This window comes from Schistocerca piceifrons, chromosome 4 (assembly GCF_021461385.2).
Source record: "Schistocerca piceifrons isolate TAMUIC-IGC-003096 chromosome 4, iqSchPice1.1, whole genome shotgun sequence".
NCBI lineage: Eukaryota > Metazoa > Arthropoda > Insecta > Orthoptera > Acrididae > Schistocerca > Schistocerca piceifrons.
In genome coordinates this window covers 35,717,490-35,731,433 of record NC_060141.1, presented here as the reverse complement: position 1 = coordinate 35,731,433, position 13,944 = coordinate 35,717,490, and the positions used below count along the sequence as shown (strand labels likewise).

At 40.0% G+C, this 13,944-nt stretch overlaps 1 pseudogene; it reads right to left on the bottom strand.

Annotated features, from left to right (window-relative positions):
* Positions 1-13,212: 13,212 nt before the first annotated feature.
* On the bottom strand, positions 13,213-13,330 carry LOC124796615 (annotated as a pseudogene).
* Between the last annotated feature and the right edge of the window lie 614 nt (positions 13,331-13,944).

The window sequence follows — 13,944 nt, the reverse complement described above, 5'->3', positions numbered from 1 at the left end:
AGGGCAGTTGCGACAATCCATCCACGAGGTCAAAACGGTAGTCCTAGACGACGCGAGCTGTGTGAACAGGGGCTGTGTCTTTTTGGAACACAGAATCACTGTTGGGTAACAGTTGTAACGTGGGATGGACGTTATCAGCCGAAATGGTCACATTGTAAGTAGGCTGTTTATGTTTTCTCTATGTAAGTAGGCTGTTTACTGGCTGTGCTGTGGGCAGTCTGTGTCTGCTTTGCATTGTTGTAATACTCGCCATTGTAGTGTTAGGCAGCTGGCTGTGAACAGCGCGTAGCGTTGCGCAGTTGGAGGTGAGCCGCCAGCAGTGGTGGATGTGGGGAGAGAGATGGCGGAGTTTTGTAATTTGTCATGAACTGCTATATTTATATATGATGATATCAAGGTAAATACATTGTTTGTTCTCTATTAATATCTTTCATTTGCTAACTATCCCTATCAGTAGTTAGTGCCTTCAGTAGTTTGAATCTTTTATTTAGCTGGCAGTAGTGGCGCTCGCTGTATTGCAGTAGCTTGAGCAGCGAAGATTTTTGTGAGGTAAGTGATTTGTGAAAGGTATAGTTTAATGTTAGTCAGGGCCATTCTTTTGTAGGGAATTTTGAAAGTCAGATTGCGTTGCGCTAACAAAATATTGTGTGTCAGTTTAAGGACAGTCATGTATAATTGTTAAAAAGGGGAAGTTTCATATGGCGACCCTGCCAGGATACCTCACTGGAATCTTCTGATTTTTTTCTTGTAGTTTGTGTAATTAGTGTAGCTTTTGTTTATTGCTAGCGCGTAATTATAGAGAGAATTTCCTTTGTAGTTGTAGTTTTTCATTGTTGTACAGTATAACAGTTGTGGCATGCATGTAGATTTGCAGCAAGTATTTCGCAGCTGTGCTTGCAATTAACTAGATATTATTTTCAGTGCTATGTTAATGTGTTCTCTTATTTTTGATCTTCAAATTGTGTTTTTCTGTGTTGTCGTGTGAAATATTGTGACAATAATGGCGTGTGAAAAACGTAATACTAGGCTCCAAAGTAAACTGAGAAATGACAGTGAAGACGAAAGCAGTGTGTTAGCGCCACCGAGTAGTGAATTAACTGATGTTCAAAGTAGTAATTTGGTAATTGTGAATAGGGAAATGGAGCAGGCGGCAAACAATGGCATGGACAGTGAAACAATTAGTGAAGAGGGAAGCATTATCGATCGACCGGTCGGCAATAGCTCGCCTCAGGAATCCGAAATGACAGGACACAATTTCGCAAATACTGTAGATTCAGGTTTTGGGTCATCACCGTTTTCTCAAATAAGTCAAGACACATTTTCTGCTTGTCAAAATGTGAATGTTGCCGGTGCAAATGCACTGCCGAAAAGCGTAGAGAAACAGATTCCAGACACTAATACATTATTATTGCAATTAATGCAACAAATGGAACAAAATCAGAGACAAACACAGCAAAAGCTTCAAAAGTTAGACACACTGGAACAAAATCAGAGACAAACACAGCAACAGCTTCAAAAGTTAGACTCATTGGAACAAACTCTTGAACAAACGCGTGAAGATTTAACTGCTGAGTTACATAACATTGAATCGAAATGTCAGAAAGTGTGTAATGACGTAAAAACACAAATTTGTGAGCATTTTCAACCTATTTTTTCGCGGCATGAAAATGCATTACAGAATCACGAAGCAGCCATAAAAGAACTGCAAACCATTGTTCATGAAAATCATGAGACCTTGTGGGCTAAAATTGACTCAGTTGCATCTACCGATTCGGTTACGCAACTTGCAAAAACTCAGGAAAACTTAAAGGACACAGTAGATTCGATTTCAACACAAATGGACACTCTGAAGCTTGGTTCAGAAAAACACACTGAGGAAATGTTTTCATTATCAGAGAAAGTAGTTGAACTTTCGGATCAGCTAAATAATTTATCTACGAAGGTAGATGATAATCTGAATGACGCAAAACCGGTAGTCTTTAATGACACAGAACAGAGCGAACAAATTAGGAAACTGAAACAAAATCTGAATCAAATTGATACGCAACACCAAAGAGAAATCCGGGAAGTACAAGATCAGCTGACACAGGTAATACAAGAATTACGTATTTCAGGAGACACTCGCGCTCCAACACGGGAAGAGGGACTTAGAAATACGGAACAGCCACAAATTAATAACACAGGGCACTTCGGAAATTATGAAAGAAATTGGCAAGGGACACCGAATTTTGAGATGGAACCGCCGAAACGACGTAACAATGACCGACATGCGACTCGCCGACATGATGATTTTGATTATAAGCTGTTCATTACTACACGTAAATTCAAAACGTTTAAGAATTCTGCCAACGACATTCATCCACAAGCGTGGCTCCATCAATTCTCTCATTGTTTCCCTCCCAACTGGTCATTGGAACACAGATTAGAATTTATGTGTGGCTACTTAGAGAATGAACCAGGTGTAAGAATGCGATCGGTAATTCACGATTGCCACAGTGAAGGAGAATTTTACCATGCCTTCCTCTCAGCATATTGGTCTCAAGCTACACAAGACCGTGTAAAACATAGCATCATGATGATGAAACACTTTGAACAATCTGAATTTTCCAGTCTTGTCAAATATTTTGAAGACATGTTGCATAAGAATCAATATCTTTCAAACCCATACAGCCCCTCAGAACTCATCCGCATTTGCTTACTCAAATTACCTGAACATTTACGGCATATTATTTTGGCAGGACGTTGCAAAGACGACATTGAAGCTTTTCAGGGACTCTTACATGAATTAGAAATTGACACAGACAGTCGCGGGATGCGAAAACGGGAAAACAATCACTACAGGGCACATCCGTCACAATTCCGTGACGACAGAAATAATAACTGGACACGACAAGGCTATTCTTACAACGCAAATCGTGATCAAAACAGACACCACCCATATGACAACCACTGGCAGAGTAATAATAGTTACAGAGAAAGATCGCATTTCCGTAGTAATGACTATCACAGAGACAATCAGAGAAACAGACAATTTGGGAACCAAAATAATTATTATCAAGGGAGACAGAATAACTTTAGACGCAACGGTCCAACGCGCAGTTACGATTCAGGGAGAAATTCTCCACCACTTAACCGACAAGAAAGGAACTACAGGAACTACCGACATGACGACAGACGATGTGATCGTAACGACAGACCTGAATTGCATCAGAACTGGCGGGATTCAAACAGAGCAGGGCACTTTCGACAAGGTGAATTTCTAGAAGCTAGGTCTCCTAATTCCAATAACGACGCGCGCCAACAAAGGAACAGACAATGACCCGCACCGCAGGCAAAGCTGCGTGCGGCCGCTGGCTCAGGGAAAAATAACAAAGACGCTAGCCTTGAGAAAAGATTTAGCATTCTTTACCGATGTAAACAACATGATAATTGCTTTGAAGCTGAAAGTCTGCGCACTAGGAAGAGTAAAGGATTGCACCACACTTCACATGTAAAACCGCTTACTGAGAGATAATCTGTTTTTTAACTTTGTCTTTGCCATAAAACTTTTCACTTCACATTTCTAGTATGCTTAAGAAACTGTTAACATACAACAATGTTTGAAGTACAATATCCAGTCTAGAACCTAGGGAAATTTTTAAACAGAAATTATGAATGCATTGTTATAGTGAAAGACGACACAGTGTTGTATTTGTACATTCTTGCTTGTTAGTTGCACGATTACGTAACGACTATCAGGCTTACATACTAAGAACCTATACTGGTACTGCTAATGAGATTTTAATGCAACATTTTGGTTTACTTGAAAATACATTCTGGGTTTAAAGTACTTTCTGTGAGATACCAGACGACACAGTGGTTAGTTTATGTGACAACTACACGATTTTATCACGACGCTACTAATGAGTGACAATTTACAATGTTGATTTTGCGGTGTTTCTGTTTTATATCTGCACAGTTTTCTGAATTCTTCTGCAAAGTAAAACATGTTTTAGTAGTAACTTTTGTGGTATAGCTACAATGAGACTGCCTTTTCCGTAGCACAACAATACGTTACAGTACAGTACTTTCTTCATCACGGCAATAAGCGTAATAACTAAGACATTTATACGCAAAGCATTTCACTTTTGTGTATCATGAGGTCAGTACATTGACTTCTGCAGAACTTAGCTTTGGGGGACGATAACTACGACACATCCACAGAGGTTATCTTACAGCAAGACGCATGTTTAGCGCTACAGGACACGTATTTGAGTGATCAATTTCGTACTAAAAACATTTATTTTCAAAGATATTTGAAACACAATGATACAAAGTTTTTCCGTGATATATTTCATTCCATTGGTGTAATCTGTAACACCTGAGGGTATAATTACATTTATCCTCAGGGGGGTATACGCCTACTTTGTGTACCATGTGTTTGGCAACCACAAGGAACCCTAGCTAATATGGTATTTGCTTATACAACTTTACACATTGGTACCATATTTCTCTAACACACAAATTACACAGCTATCTGATCATTTAACTGAGAGATAAACATTTTTTTACTACGTCAGTGACAGATGTTTACGTAATTACACAGCTGGATAACTTCACACTTATGAAACTGTATTTTGTCTGTGCATTGTAAACTGTTCATATTTTTTCGGAACCATTGTGATACTATGAGAGCTTTGAATGATGTATTTGGTATGAGATCATGATTTTTAAAGTACGTTTGAGGCAGCTGACACTTTTGACATGAGCAGAGAATTATTTTAGGCTTAGAAATTATTGGAGGAAGTTACGACGATTTTAAGATTTGACTGAAGTGTTATGATGTTATTTTTACGACGACGATGTGTATTATGCTGCTGAGGTATGTTTATGATCAATAGGCTGAGGCTACATGAGTTATTTGATTATGCTTCATATTTATAATGACGAAATATTGACGAGTGTCGATGGATACGTATATGTGTAATAAGGTAAGGAGTAATGAATAGTGGGTAGGGACTCTTGACTTGTGAAACAGGATGTTGGAAACCAAGAATCGTACTTTAAGAGTTATGACATGTGTGAATCATGTGTGAATGTATCACAATGCCACTGAACATTTTTTGGACACTGTTATATTCATAGGATTTTGTTTCTACAGATTTGCAACGCTAATTCTTGCCCTGTGAAATATTTTTATATGAGACTACCACGGTAGCAGAATCTCCTGTCGTAAATATTTCCGTACGAAAGTTAAGTGACCACCTGCACGTAATGCGTCGCGGGCACCCAGCTGTGTCAGACGCCTGGAGAAAAAGCCATTATTGCGAGCCCTTTTCAGCGGCACAGGTAGCACAAGAAAAAGGGGAGGCCATTATCCTTGGAAATATTCTTACATCTGCAAACCTGATAATGACAAGTGTCTTTCTACGAGAATTGAGAGCTACTGACTTACGAAATGCCACATAGCTATTGAATGATGTTTTTATGCTTTGGTTTGCGTAATTGCTTATTTCATTTGACATCTGTTTTCCAGCTGTGTTGCAGCATTGGTTTCATAAAATAAAATTAAATGCATTTGCTAATGTGAACACTTTCTGTCAACAGATCTATTAAATGATTATTTTATGATCCACATTCTTTAAAAAAGGAGCACTTGGAAAGGAAAGAACAATAAGAAGGAACTAGTAACTGCATTCATAATTTTCTTTTCAAGTAATTGGTAACTTTTTGGTAGAATAACTTCTTGTGGTGCACCACTTTAATTACATAGACATTAAGATGTGAATATACATTTCCCTTATCTGCATTGTTGTTTAGTGTAATATTTTTTCTGCTTGCGCTATGTCATGTTTAGGTATAAGTTGCTGGTGTTTGCCAGGCATAGTGTTATTGAATTTGACTTTTGCTCATTTATGCTGCTAGCTTTGCCAATTTGCATTTTTTGCATTGCTGTTTGTGTTGATTTGTTATGTGATGCTGCATTGCCTCGTCCCTTAGTTTAGCATCTGAGCTCAGTAGATTTAAGTTAGCTTAAGAGGGGGTAGCCTCTAAGAGAATGAGTTGCGATGAATTGGAAGAAATGCATTGAGAAAACAGGTTTAGGTAGGATTTTCTTGGAAATAAATGTTGAGGTAAGAAATGTGTGAACATATAAATACAGAAAGCATGCTTAGATAGAATTTTTTTTGGTGGAAACAAAGGATGAAATAAGAGGAAAGATATATGAAGTTTTGGGTTGGACTGCAGTACCAAATGTTACACTGAAAACGAACCCTGTCCTTTCCTATTGGTGTTATCCCACTATGTGTTTGTGTACCCTTGAGTATTTGTTTTCTTCCTGTCTCTGTGTACTGTTTCATAGAATTTTTTTCTCTTCTAATACTAAGCTATATTCACTATGAGGAGGAATACTGTTATCCTCAAATATAAGTTGCATTAATAATATGTTATTTTCTTTGTAAAGTTGTTTACAATTCTGTTCTGTTTCAATGTTCATGTGTGAAATTAATGTTTCGAAAACTATTCTCATTATTTTATGTATGTACTTATGTCACTATTTTTGTAACACTGATGTATATGTTTATTTCTATTCTTTTGTAAAGCCTGTACTACAAATGTTATCTGTATTATTATGTTTTTAATGATGTATTTTGTACCTTTGTAATTGTATTCTTATGTTATAAAATTGTAATTGTCACCAGTTCATGACATTATTAACTTGTAAGTTCCATTTCACTGCACACGTTTCTGTTGGTCATAGTATATGGACAATATGTGAGAAGTAGGGACTGATAGTGTTTGCACGTGTGTTGGTAATTCAGCAAGGGACTGGATAACAGCATTGCTGGTTCTAAGGACAATTAAAAGAAAAACTTTCTGAGTGCACAAGTGGTGGTTTATGGACTTGCTATATTCTCTGCAAGAATCTTCGATGGTGATTGTGCACCTGCACAGTCGCAACGGATGGCTGCTGGCCGTCTCTACCAGGACTACAGTGGGTCTGCACCTCTGGTGGCCCACCAATACCATTATCTCTACAAGGACTACAGTGGGTCTGCATCTATGATGACCTACCAACGCCATTATTTCTACAAGGACTGCAGTGGGTCTGCACCTCTGGTGGCCCACCAATACCACAATCTCTACCAGGACTCCAGTGGGTCTGCTCTGTGATGACCTACCTACCAATACTCTTCAAAATTTCGACTGACTCTGCTGTGGGTTTGCTCTGTTGTGGCCCATTACCTGTCTGCATGTCGAGAGTCAGCACTGTCTTTCCGTTGGAAGGTCAACACTACTTCTTCAAGACTGCATGGAAATCCACTACTTCTATGTGCATTTTCTTTTACTGCTTGGACTTTGAGAAAAACTCTGCATTTTTACTGTGATGAACAATGTGGACTGTCTTTATGGACTGTGAGAAATTTTGATCTTTTGACCAACATAATATTAATAAGTGTGTGCATTTTATATCTTTGTTACTGTAATTGTGAAAAATTTTTGTCAAATCTGTATTGGCCAGTGCCCAACACCATTTGTAAAAATTTTTGTGGGGAGCATGGGGGCTATGTAAGTAGGCTGTTTATGTTTTCTCTATGTAAGTAGGCTGTTTACTGGCTGTGCTGTGGGCAGTCTGTGTCTGCTTTGCATTGTTGTAATACTCGCCATTGTAGTGTTAGGCAGCTGGCTGTGAACAGCGCGTAGCGTTGCGCAGTTGGAGGTGAGCCGCCAGCAGTGGTGGATGTGGGGAGAGAGATGGCGGAGTTTTGTAATTTGTCATGAACTGCTATATTTATATATGATGATATCAAGGTAAATACATTGTTTGTTCTCTATTAATATCTTTCATTTGCTAACTATCCCTATCAGTAGTTAGTGCCTTCAGTAGTTTGAATCTTTTATTTAGCTGGCAGTAGTGGCGCTCGCTGTATTGCAGTAGCTTGAGCAGCGAAGATTTTTGTGAGGTAAGTGATTTGTGAAAGGTATAGTTTAATGTTAGTCAGGGCCATTCTTTTGTAGGGAATTTTGAAAGTCAGATTGCGTTGCGCTAACAAAATATTGTGTGTCAGTTTAAGGACAGTCATGTATAATTGTTAAAAAGGGGAAGTTTCAACATAATATTGTAATAATGCAACGCCATGTTTCACTCTTAGCACATAACTCGAAAGACGCTGGAACAGTCTGAAACAAGACTCATCAGACCAAATGACTTTCTTCCATTGTTCCTTACTTCAGATTTTATGTCTTCGTCACAACGTTTTCCCGTTACGACAATTTGCGTCACTGATGAGTAATTCTGTAATTCCAACACGCTCCCTTCAAGTTGTGTTGGTGCTGACAGGAACCGTGAGTGCGACGTTCAGTTCTGCAATGACTTTTTAAGACTGCGTTCTCTTTATTTTTCGTCGCAGTCCTCGTCAGTGACTGTCACGATCGCTGAGTACACATTTTCGTTGGCGTTCTGACTTGGTGGATAATGTTTTCCCGCTTTCCCTGTATGCTGCATAAATCTTCGATATGGTCAATATTGAACATCGAAACACATCGGCAACCTCGATTACAGAAGCACCCACCATAAGAGCACTAACAGTTTGGCAACGTTGGAATTCAGGTAGCTCCGGCATAACACACTCACAACTACACAGAACAACGGTGGCGGCGGGGTAGGTCGCTTTCTCACTAACCTCTAAACAGTCAGTCCACCTGCCTGGAAAGGCTTCAGGTTCTCTGCCCCTTCACTCTGCGATGATAGATACTGGTTTAGCCAATAACAGCAGCGTTGACGAAAAGTCAGCTAAATACCTTCCAAGTAAAGGCCATATAACACCAGTCCATGAGCAACAACTGAAAGTTAGTTAAACCATCGGGCGTTCGGGATTGTTGCATAACTCATTTGAAAAATGTCTAAAATTTCCTGTAAGCTGGTTCATTGGCTTTAAAACACAGAAAATGGCTATCAAGTCCTTATGTAATATCCCGACACTTATTGTGCATTGCTACTAATTGTCTCTGTAACAAGTTCACACCCAAAAGCAGCCAGAAGGTATTTAGTCCGACCAGATATTGTAAGCTCCTAAACAGTCACTGACTCCCGACTACTTGCGGTTAACACAGTCAATCGTACAGTTGTCTTCTTGTACAGAAGTGCTCCCCATAATGTCTCGTAGTTCGCACGAAAGACGCCACGCTGAGTTTATGTACGACTTGAAACGTTCACACGCGAAATCTCCAACAATAAATCACTCAAAAACCTTAAAGTTTCACAAAATACTCAAACCTGTAGTCACTTTTCGTCAAGTACACGAGCCGATCAAACGCGCGGATTTGTTCATTTTGGTGCAAATTTGATCAGTGCAATTTAACATAGGTGTTAATCAGAAGACGACCCCCGAGCGACTACATCGACTCATAGATCCCAGGCACCAAGCTCTACTCAAACGCGTGGGAAATGGAGAATTCCTATTGGCTAGTATGTTAAGCAGCCAATCAGATCATCTGGAGCACTTCTGTACTGGCGGTACTTCTAATGTCAGCCAATCAGATAACCACAAGTAATTTATACTAGAAACCTTGTAATTCCGAAATTAAATGAAATTTAACGAAAAGAAAATACGATATCTTTCCACAGGATAAATTACTAATAAATTTAATACTCAACGGACCTTCTGGCTGCCCTTTACAAAATCAAGTTCACTCGGACATATATCACAAATTGCCCTATTACACAACAAATTTCTCACTCTTACATTTACATACTTTTGATAAAATATTATATGCTCATTTCTCATATGTTCTCCGTTCACCAGTTTAGTCCCTCCAAAACACTCACACAACCAATAAACGATGAAATAATCATTTAATAAAGTATTTCTAATTATGTCAGGAATCTGTGGTAATGAAACTAAAGAAAATTCCAGAAAATTAGAATACATTCTTGTAGTTTCAATTGACATTATAGATGAATACATTGCAGTCCCTAACTCGGTTCAACAATGCCAGGACGGTTATTATGTGTTTCAGCTAAAAATTTATATCTCCGAAAATATTGAAGTTATTGATTTGAAATTTTAGCGATATGGTTCTGTTGCCCACAGAATTTGGTATACGAAGTATGAAAAAGATAATATTTAACACTACCTGTTTAGATTCGTAGAGAGTATGTACAACGTATTTCACGTAGCGTTAGGTAAGTAAAGGCCGCGCGGGGTAGTTGCGCGGTCTAAGGGCACCTTGTCACGGTTCGCGCTGCTGCCCGCGTCGAAGGTTCGAGTCCTCCCTCGGGCATGGGTGTGTGTGTGTGTGTGTGTGTGTGTGTGTGTGTGTGTGTGTGTGTGTGTGTGTGTTTTGTCCTTAGCGTAAGCTAGCTTAAGTTAGATTAAGTGGTGTGTAAGTCTAGGGACCGATGACCTCAGCAGTTTGGTCCCATAGGAACTTACCACGAATTTCCAAAGAAAGTACAGCTACTCGCTCGGCCCAGCAGCCGGCGTCAGCTGTGCGAGCGTCAGAACCAAATTCCGCTCTCCTGGCTCCACGGCAAGAAACACTTTCAATGCAAGATGACAACTCACAAGAATTGGCTACGTTACATGTTCTGCACAAAACTGACACTTGCAGCGCACTCAGGACATTGCGCAGTTGGCGTTCTTAGTCAAATACAGGAGCACAACCCGCAGGCCTGCGTTAGTGTTTAAACATGCATTTCTCGCAGCGTTACCACATTTTTTCTAACCCCTGCCACTAATCTCGCTCTGTGCAATATTCACAAAATAAGCATCACCCTATATTTATCAAATAAATTCTACTCTGAGGGCACTGCAGACTTTAAGCAGTCGTTGCGTGTTCGTTATGCACAGTTTTCAGAGAGCAGTTCGCGCAGTACGGATACTGGTCGTGTTGGCGAGCACGAACCCACTGACACGCGGCTCTCACGCAGCTGCCCTGCAAACTGTGGGAGTCTCGCTCACACCCCTGTCTGTACACCTGCGAGTTTTCCGCTAATAGGCGTCTCGAGAGTTACTCGCCGATTTTTACTTTCAGGCGGACGCCCGTCTTAGGCAGTGAGCGCTCTTTTGACGTCGCGGCCCGACCGTTACGCGGACACGTACAAACAATTCGGCTTGCAGACCTTGTCTAAATTTGAAACTACTGAGGCTTTATACGCTCCGACGATGTCCGTGGCATTAGGAGATGAAACGTGAAGCACAAAAACATACCTTGGACGACCGCCTAATGCCCGTATAACATACATCACCAAGGGTGTAAGTGCCAGAAGTGGAATCCTGCACTGTATGAAGAGGTATCTCGTCATGATAAGCTCCAGTAGTTCGTTTTCAACTCAGCGTATGAAAAGCTGGCGCCTGTTCTGTGCAAAGAGTTCGCTGGTGCCATACGGCCTGGAGTAACAGCATGCTCTAGACCGTGTGTAGTAAACATTTTTTACGTAGCGCCCACTTTTGTGTCCATGTTAGTAGCAAAATTTTCTACTTCCCATTGGTGCCACAGTAATGGTGATTTATGAAACAGGAAATTAGCTTTACTTTATAAAAGTTATAGAGCAGACTTACAGCGAGTTAAAGTTTATGTTAATAATTACTTACCAAATACTTAAGTTCAAAATTATATGAAAACGTAAGGAAAAAATCTCTACCGCCTACCGCCCACAACGAAAGCTGGAACAACCGGTAATCGGCGGTGGGGACCAGCTCGGAAATCACTGATGTAGGCGCTTTATTTTCTGGGTTTCGCTGCTATTGCAATGTAGAGCGTTTTGCCTTTAGGTGTGATACAGCAACCTTGTTTGTGCGCTTTGGTGCACCACATTGAGTTGATTTTTTCAGTATGGATGTTTTTCGTGACCTTTGAATTTGTGAGAGAATGTTGCTGAAGCTCCGGACAACGTGTTGGTCCCTTTTTATATGAAGGAATTTTTAATGTATTCCGTTTGCGACAGATTCTCTGCAAATGAAAGAAATTACACGTAACAACTAGGGATTTTTGGAAGGATGGAAATGGTTGGAAAATTGACCACTTTTGTGAACCGTGACAATTTTTACCATAAGCACAGACACCTCGTGTGAAACTTGTTAATTTTTGCTATAGAGTGTTCTTCTGCCTACGGTTATTCGACAATAATTACAGCAGGATCTTCATAGTCAGTTACAAATGTTCCGCGTAGGGAACGGAGAGGTTCGCTTTTCAGCTGTGTTGTTCAATTCTTGGCATAAACTTAATGAAAGTCAGTTGGCTTGTACGAGAAGAAACTAGAATATAATAAATGTAATATTAGATCCTTCTGTAAGATGGCGGACAATGACAGACATACTGGAGCCATTATTGGGATATGCAGGATGTAAATCTAATTTTATGCAAAGCACAACCAAACACTAAATAATGAGAGTTGACAAATGAACCAAAATTAGTGTAACTTCATAAAAATGAGAAAATTATAACCTGTAGATCATTTGTTTTTTCGCCACTATAATTAAAAAATAAACCGAACTTACTACATCACGATTTAAAAAAAATAGCTGCAGCATTAAAACATGGTTTAAGGGAAAGAAGACAACTGTTAGTAAACAAACTACCCTCTCTGTGAACGAAGACTCAGTGTGTCAAGACATTCATCTGAAACGTTCTTCCAAAATGGACGAGAAAGCCGAGTACTGCTTACAACAGAAAGCGGTAGACACAATTTCACTGAAACGGCGCAAGAGTAAAAATAAAAAAAAAAAATGGACAAAAATATTTGGTTTAGAAAACTCTTTTCAGTTGCATTAATTTTTTCACTCGTTCCTACCTCAAATTCTAAGCTGAGTTCCCTTTCATCTGTTTCTATCAGTTTCTGCGAAATATAAAGTTCACTATTCTATCCGCCGTTATCGGCTTATCTAAAAGCATTTTACTCGAAAATATCAGACGCCCTTTTTCCAAGGAAGTGTGTAGTACTGTAGGTCGAAGCAATAATAATTATTATACCACTGGTGCCATGTAAACTACCGATTTTTAAAAACTAAGGAACCAAACTCCTCTCGAACATGCCATGAAGGCCCAACGGTACCGACCGGCTCCCGTGTCATCCTAAACCCACAGGCATCACTGGATGCGGATATGGAGGGGCATGTGTTCTGCTCACCGCTCTCCCGGCCGTCTGCCAGTTTCCGAGACCGGAGCCGCTACTTCTCATTCAAGTAGTTCCTCAGTTTGCCTCACAAGGGCTGAGTGCACCCCGCTTGCCAACAGCACTCGGCAGACCGGATGGTCACCCCTCCAAGTGCTAGCCCAGCCCGACAGCGCTTAACTTCGGTGATCTGATGGGAACCGGTGTTACCACTGCGGCAAGGCCGTTGGCGAACTGCCGACTTTTGCATTGGCTATATCTGTGTCTCCGGAATGGAGTGCATCGCTGGTATCTACGAATTAAATAAACATGCTACTGGCGAAAAGTAATACAATTTAAATATATGATTACGACTAGCGCTTTCTCCAGGATTGGTGTGAAATTTGACTAGGCTGCACCGTATTGGCATTTTTGTTGGACTCAAAAGAAAACTCTCTATTGACCATATTATCGCGCCTTGAAATGTCTTTTAGAAATACTAGCGTGAAAATTTGTATTCTCTGAATGACACTGCTTCTCTGATGAAATATTCCGGTGATGTTATTGTTGGAACTAAGAGTATAAAACGATTAACAATCAGTCAGACAATCAGTCAGAGATATTCTGCTGCCAGTTAGTTGTCAGACTGACGTATGTCTGCAATAAACCTGCAATGCGAATCCGAATTTCTCATCTTCGTACCACTCGTTTCCTTTCGTGTAAACTGGAAATAAGTAATATATCTCTCGACCCCTTAGAGTCGGTTGATTTGCTAGACCAGGTTCCTGGGTGACACGCGTGGTAATGGCGTGTTATAGTTTGTAATGCTGATTTCTACATTAATTTGCTGCTTCAGGTGGAATTTG